Genomic DNA, 8,349 nt, shown 5'->3' on the forward strand with positions numbered 1-8,349 from the left:
TCACTCCCCCATTAACACCCTCATTCACTCCCCCATTACACCCTCACTCACTCCCCCATTAACACCCTCATGCAGACCCCTACACCCTCACTCACTCCCCCATTAACACCCTCATTCACTCCCCCATTACACCCTCACTCACTCCCCCATTAACACCCTCATGCAGACCCTACACCCTCATTCACTCCCCCATTAACACCCTCATTCACTCCCCCACTCACCCATCAACACCCTCACTCACTCCCCCATTAACACCCTCATGCAGACCCCTATACCCTCATTCACTCCCCCATTAACACCCTCATTCACTCCCCAACAACACCCTCATTCACTCCCCCATTAACACCCTCATGCACACCCCTACACCCTCATTCACTCCCCCACTCACCCATTAACACCCTCATTCACCCCCAACAACACCCACATGCAGACCCCTACACCCTCATTCACCCCCCCCCGTTAACAGCCTCATTCACTCCCCCACTCACCCATTAACAGCCTCATGCAGACCCCTACACCCCCATTTATTCCCCTATTCCCCCATTAACACCCTCATTCACTCCCCCGTTGACGCCCTCATTTGCTCCTTTACATCCTCATTCACTCCCCTATTAACACCCTCATTCACCCATTAACAGCCTCATTCACTCCCCCACTCACCCATTAACAGCCTCATTCACTCCCCCACTAACAACCTCAATCACTCCCCCATTAACACCCTCATGCAGACCCCTACACCCTCATTCACTCCCTTGCTAACAGCCTCATTCACTCACCCGCTAACAGCCTCATTCACTCCCCCACTCACCCGTTAACACCCTCATTCACTCCCCCGTTAACACCCTCATTCACTCCCCCGTTAACACCCTCATTCACTCCCCCGTTAACCCACTCATTCACTTCCCCGTTATCGCCCTCATTCACTCCTTTACATCCTCATTCACTCCCCCATTCACACCCTCATTCACTCCTTTACATGCTCATTCACTCCCCCACTCACCCATTAACACACTCATTCACTCCCCCATTAACACCCTCATGCAGACCCCTACACCCACATTCACTCCCCCATTAACACCCTCATTCACTCCCCCATTAACACCCTCATTCACCCCCCAACAACACCCTCATGCAGACCCCTACACCCTCATTCATTCCTCCATTAACACCCTCATGCAGACCCCTACACCCACATTCACTCCCCCATTAACACCCTCATTCACTCCCCCATTAACACCCTCATTCACTGCCCCGTTGACGCCCTCATTCACTCCCCCACTCCCCTGTTGACGCCCTCATTCACTCCCCCATTAACACCCTCATTCACTCCTTTACACGCTCATTCACTCCCCCACTGACCCATTAACACCCTCATTCACTCCCCCATTAACACCCTCATGCAGACCCCTACACCCTCATTCACTCCCCCACTCACCCATTAATACCCTCATTCACTCCCCCGTTAACGCCCTCATTCACTCCCCCACTCCCCCGTTAACATCCTCATTCACTCCCCCACTCACCCGCTAACAGCCTCATTCACTCCCCCACTCACCCGCTAACACCCTCATTCACTCACCCATTAGCACCCTCATGCAGACCCCTACACACTCATTCACTCCCCCGTTAACACCCCCATGCAGACCCCTACACAGTCATTCACTCCCCCGTTATCGCCCTCATTCACTCCCCCGTTAACGCCCTCATTCACTCCTTTACATCCTCATTCACTCCCCCATTAACACCTTCATTCACACCCGACACCCTCATTCACTCCTCCACTTCCCCCATCAACACCCTCATTCATTCCCTCAATCTCCCATGAACACCATCATTCACTATTTCATGCCCCCGTGAACACCCTCATTCACTCCCCCATTAACACCTTTATTCACTTGCCTTCACCCTCATTCACTCCCCCATTAACACCCTCATTCATTTCCCTACACCCTCAATCGCCCCACATTAACATGTGTCTTCACTCCCCTACACCCTCATTCACTCCCTAACTGCTCCATTGACACCCTCGTACACACTCATTCACTCCCTGACTCGTGCACCCACTTTCACTTGTACCTAACTCACTCAACTCACTCCCACTCAATTACTCCATCCCTCATTCACACCTCACTCACTCACTCCCTCACACCCTCAAACACTCACTTGGCTCACTCAATTGTTCACATCCTCACTCATTCCCTCACATGTCACTCATCCACCATACGCCCTCATTCATCCTCACTGACACCCTCAATCACTTATTCACACCTCAATCATTCCTTCACTTATTTACACCTCACTCCCACCTCACTGACTCACACCCTCATTCACAACTCACTTGCACATTCATACCCTCGCTTACATTTCACTCACTCCCTCACTCATTCACTCCCTTGTTCACTTCCTCATTCATTCACCCCTTTTCAGTCCCTCATTAACACCTCAATCCCACCTCACTCACTCCATCATTTTCAACGCAATCACGCATTCACATTTACACACCTCACTCACTCAATTACTTGTTCATATTTCACTTGCTCATTCACACTCAAGTTCACGTCTTGTTCACTCCCTGATTCACACACTCACTGCCTCATTCTTTCATCACTCGCTCTCACTTCACTTACTCATTCATACCTCTCACTCATTCACAAGTCACTCCTTCAGTCACAACCCATTAACCACCTCATTCACAATCACTCAGACCTCACTCAAACATTTGGTCCCCACTGCCTCAGTCACATGCTCATGCCTCAGTCACTCAGCTCATTCACTCACTCCTCACTCATTCCAACACTCAATCTTCACTCAGACATCAGTCACTCTGAGACCTCAATCACTCACTCTCTCAGACCTGACTCTGTCCCTCACTCAGACCTCCCCATCTCCCTCAGATCTCACACACTCCCTCCCTTTGACCTCATTCACTCCATCAGGCCTCACACATTCCCTCTCTGACCTCACCCGCTCCCTTGTTAATTCAAACCTCACTCACTCAGCCCTCACCCATTCATTCACATCTTCTTCAGTGTCATCCTGACTCACTTATCTGCTCGCTCCTCCTGCAACCTTCACTCACTCAGCCTCACAATCTCTCACACCCCACACCCAATCCTACACTCGCCGACCCCCCTCTGCTTCTACATTTGCCCCATTACCACCCCAACCCTACACTCCCTCCCCACCCATACACTCCCATCACCCCTGATCCTGCACTCCTCCCTCCCCCTCTCATCTTACACTTCCCCTCACCCCCGATCCTAAACTATCTCTTGCTCCGATCCAACACTTCGCCTTAGCCCCCATCCTACACTCCTCCTACTCTCCAATCTGACACTTCCCACCCACCGATCCAAAACTCATCCCTCTACACTCCCGTTTCCCCGACCCCGCCCCCACCCCAGCTCCACCACCGGATTGTGCATCCCCTACACCCCGATGCTACACTCCACCTCCCAGTCCGATCCAACTCTCGCCCTCCAGTCCTACATGAGCCCTCTCACCTACTTGTCCCCATCATTGCCCTCCACCCTTGTCTGTACCCTCCTCACTTTACCTTGATCAGCAGACTTCATACAGGGTACATGCTTTCGGTTTGTTACAGCAGAGGACTGAGTTACCTTTGTCGCTGTGTGGAGCAAGAGCTGGCATTTGGGTCTTATTGGACAGTTCTATGAAAACGTTGTTCCAGGCAGAGTGCTGAAGCACCCTCATTCTTGGAGAGAGAGCTGGAGGGGTTTCGGGAGGCCAGGGCTGTCAATAGCACCGCACTGAATATTGGAAGGGTGCTGAATGTGGGAGACAATTGTAGGGGCTAAAGCAAATTACAGAGATGAGGGGGTTATAGAGATAGGGGTGTAAGAACTGGAGGAGGGTATGGAGAAAGGGAGGGGTGTAGGGGCTGGAGGAGGTTACAGAGATAGGGAGGAGTGAGGGAGAAGGGGAGGAGCAAGACCATGGATGGATTTGGGAAGAAAAGTGGAGAATGTGAACATTGAGGCAGTATTGAGCAGTGAACCAGTATATACCAGAGTTAACAGCCAGCGTGACTAGTATTTGATGGGCTTGTGAGGATGTTAGTGTGAGCAGAGGCTCAGATGAGCTAATTATGTTCAATCACAGTGCAGGTATCCTTTGCCATCAAATTGTTAAATAGAGATATGCTGATGCATTTTCAATCCATGCAACATTTAATACTTACGAAATATACAGACCTCTAGCCCTGGTCACCAGGACTCTGTTACAAACATTTAAAGACCATTTACATCAATAGACATTCATATTAAGGTTCAGCAACAAATATTGGAGTGCTCAAATTCTTCAAGTCACTGAGCAAAACCGATCGAGTGTCATTCATTGCTCCTTGTTTGCTGCCCGGTTGAACAGCAATCTTAACACCGGGTGCTTCTCGGCATTAGCACGTCCTTTCACTGTGGCTGCAAAAGCATTTAAAAATGGTTTGTTAGGATAACTGGAAAAGTTAAGACACAACTACAGTGGAACTATCCTTTATCAAAAGGCACCTGCCCCAATCTTCCCAAACTGCTCAGTTGGTTTCTGTGTGAATGTACAGGTGTAGCGTGATTTTACACAATGCACCAGCGGGCGAACAGTTCAAAGCATCAAAAGATACATTGAGAAAGTGCCTTGTCCTTCCCTGCTGGCAATTCTGATTCTGGGCTTTATCAACAGAGGCAGAGAGGACAAAGCGAAGAAATGATGCTGGACTTGTCCAAGACCTCGTCTTGAGTACTGTGCACAAGTTGTGGGCTTCATACCTTAAGCAGGGTGACAGCAGGAGAGAGCGCATAAGAGGCTTACAAAAATGGATGAGAACCTTCAGTTATGAGGATAAATTGGGAAAGGTTAGGACAATCCTTGCAGAGGAGAAGGCTAACAGGAGTTCTGAAAGAAGTTATAAAAATCATCAGGATAAGGAGAAATTTATCCCATTCATAAAAGGATCGAGAACTAGCAGGTACGGTTGAAAAGTCATTGGCCATGAAGCAAGTGTTTCTGAAATAGGTGCGAGATTTTCACACTGATGAGTTCAGGTCTGAATTAGGCAGGTTCAACTGTGCCATTCAAGAGGCTATTAGATGATTATTTAAACAGAAATAGTGCGTGAGATTATGGGGGAAAGGTAGGTGATTGGTGCTATGTCCTCATGCTCATCCAGACAGCTGATGCAGACACGATGGTTTCTTGCTGTAACATAATGTTCCTGTGATTATGATAAATCTGGATAAAACCTCAATTGGCGTATTGTCTCTGGCCACTGTGATAGAATTTGAGGGGATACAAAATAGATTGACAACGATGGATGAATGTTGACTGATGAATCCACAGTGACATGGTCAGATTGAAGAAATTGGGCTGGGTCTCCTCAGAGAGAAGATCGAGAGGGGATTTGATGGAGGGGTTCGAAATCGTGAGGGATCTGGATGGAGTTGAGAGGGAGAAACTTCCTGTTCACAGGAGGATAGGGAATCAAAGGAACACTGATGGAATGTGATTGGTGAAAGGCGCAATGGAGATATAAGAGAAAAAACGCTCTCAAGCAGTGAGTGGTTAGGGTGTGGAAGGTGCTGCTTGACGAGTGCGGGAGAGGTATGGTCACCTGAACAATGAGGGTGTGGAAGGTGCTGCCTTTGAGTGGGGGTGGATACAGTGTGATACAGAGATGGAACGGTAGCAGTAACCAGTGTGATACGGAGATCGAGACCGTACACAGTGACTGCCAGTGTGATACAGAGACAGGGACTGTACACAGTGACTCCCAGTGTGATACAGAGACAGGGAACTGTACACAGTGACTCCCAGTGTGATACAGAGACAGGAACTGTTCACAGTGACTCCCAGTGTGATACAGAGACCGGGAACTGTACACAGTGACTCCCAGTGTGATACAGAGACAGGAACTGTACACAGTGACTCCCAGTGTGATACAGAGACAGGAACTGTTCACAGTGACTCCCAGTGTGATACAGAGACCGGGAACTGTACACAGTGACTCCCAGTGTGATACAGAGACAGGAACTGTACACAGTGACTCCCAGTGTGATACAGAGACCGGGAACTGTACACAGTGACTCCCAGTGTGATACAGAGACTGGGAACTGTTCACAGTGACTCCCAGTGTGATACAGAGACCGGGAACTGTACACAGTGACTCCCAGTGTGATACAGAGACAGGAACTGTACAGAGTGACTCCCAGTGTGATACAGAGACTGGGAACTGTTCACAGTGACTCCCAGTGTGATACAGAGACCGGGAACTGTACACAGTGACTCCCAGTGTGATACAGAGACTGGGAACTGTTCACAGTGACTCCCAGTGAGATACAGAGACTGGGACTGTACACAGTGCCTCCCAGTGTGATACAGAGACTGGGACTGTACACAGTGACTCCCAGTGTGACACAGAGACAGGAACTGTACACAGTGACTCCCAGTGTGATACAGAGACTGGGACTGTACACAGTGACTCCCAGTGTGACACAGAGACAGGGACTGTACACAGTTACTCCCAGTGTGATACAGAGACCGGGACTGTACACAGTGACTCCCAGTGAGATACAGAGACAGGGACAGTACACAGTGACTCCCAGTGTGATACAGATACCGGGACTGTACACAGTGACTCCCAGTGTGACACAGAGACAGGGACTGTACACAGTGACTCCCAGTGTGATACAGAGACAGGGTACTGTACACAGTGACTCCCAGTGTGACACAGACAGAGGAACTGTACACAGTGACTCCCAGTGTGACACAGAGACAGGGACTGTACAAAGTGACTCCCAGTGTGATACAGAGATTGGAACTGTACACAGTGACTCCCAGTGTGATACAGAGACCGGGACTGTACACAGTGACTCCCAGTGTGACACAGAGACAGGGACTGTACACAGTGACTCCCAGTGTGATACAGAGACAGGGTACTGTACACAGTGACTCCCAGTGTGACACAGAGAGAGGAACTGTACACAGTGGCTCCCAGTGTGATACAGAGACAGGGACGGTACACAGTGACTCCCAGTGTGATACAGATACCGGGACTGTACACAGTGACTCCCAGTGTGATACAGAGACCGGGACTGTACACAGTGACTCCCAGTGTGATACAGAGACAGGGACTGTACACAGTGACTCCCAGTGTGACACAGAGACAGGGACTGTACACAGTGACTCCCAGTGTGATACAGAGACAGGGTACTGTACACAGTGACTCCCAGTGTGACACAGAGAGAGGAACTGTACACAGTGACTCCCAGTGTGACACAGAGACAGGGACTGTACACAGTGACTCCCAGTGTGATACAGAGACAGGAACTGTACACAGTGACTCCCAGTGTGAAACAGAGACCGGGACTGTACACAGTGACCCCCAGTGTGACACAGAGACAGGGACTGTACACAGTGACTCCCAGTGTGATACAGAGACAGGGTACTGTACACAGTGACTCCCAGTGTGACACAGAGAGAGGAACTGTACACAGTGACTCCCAGTGTGATACAGAGACAGGGACTGTACACAGTGACTCCCAGTGTGATACAGATACCGGGACTGTACACAGTGACTCCCAGTGTGATACAGAGACCGGGACTGTACACAGTGACTCCCAGTGTGATACAGAGACCGGAACTGTACACAGTGACTCCCAGTGTGATACAGAGACAGGGACTGTACACAGTGACTCCCAGTGTGACACAGAGACAGGGACTGTACACAGTGACTCCCAGTGTGATACAGAGACAGGAACTGTACACAGTGACTCCCAGTGTGATACAGAGACAGGGACTGTACACAGTGACTCCCAGTGTGATTCAGAGACTGGAACTGTACACAGTGACTCCCAGTGTGATACAGAGAGAGGGACTGTACACAGTGACTCCCAGTGAGATACAGAGACTGGGACTGTACACAGTGACTCCCAATGTGATACAGAGAGAGGGACTGTACACAGTGACTCCCAGTGTGACACAGAGACAGGGACTGTACGCAGTGACTCCCAGTGTGATACAGACACGGGGAACTGTACACAGTGACTCCCAGTGTGATACAGAGACAGGGACTGTACACAGTGACTCCCAGTGTGACACAGAGACAGGGACTGTACACAGTGACTCCCAGTGTGATACAGACACCGGGAACTGTACACAGTGACTCCCAGTGTGATACAGAGACAGGAACTGTACACAGTGACTCCCAATGTGATACAGAGAGAGGGACTGTACACAGTGACACCCAGTGTGACACAGAGACAGGGACTGTACGCAGTGACTCCCAGTGTGATACAGAGACAGGAACTGTGCAGAGTGACTCCCAGTGTGATAAAGAGACAG

Source organism: Stegostoma tigrinum, chromosome 46 (assembly GCF_030684315.1).
Source record: "Stegostoma tigrinum isolate sSteTig4 chromosome 46, sSteTig4.hap1, whole genome shotgun sequence".
Classification (NCBI taxonomy): domain Eukaryota; kingdom Metazoa; phylum Chordata; class Chondrichthyes; order Orectolobiformes; family Stegostomatidae; genus Stegostoma; species Stegostoma tigrinum.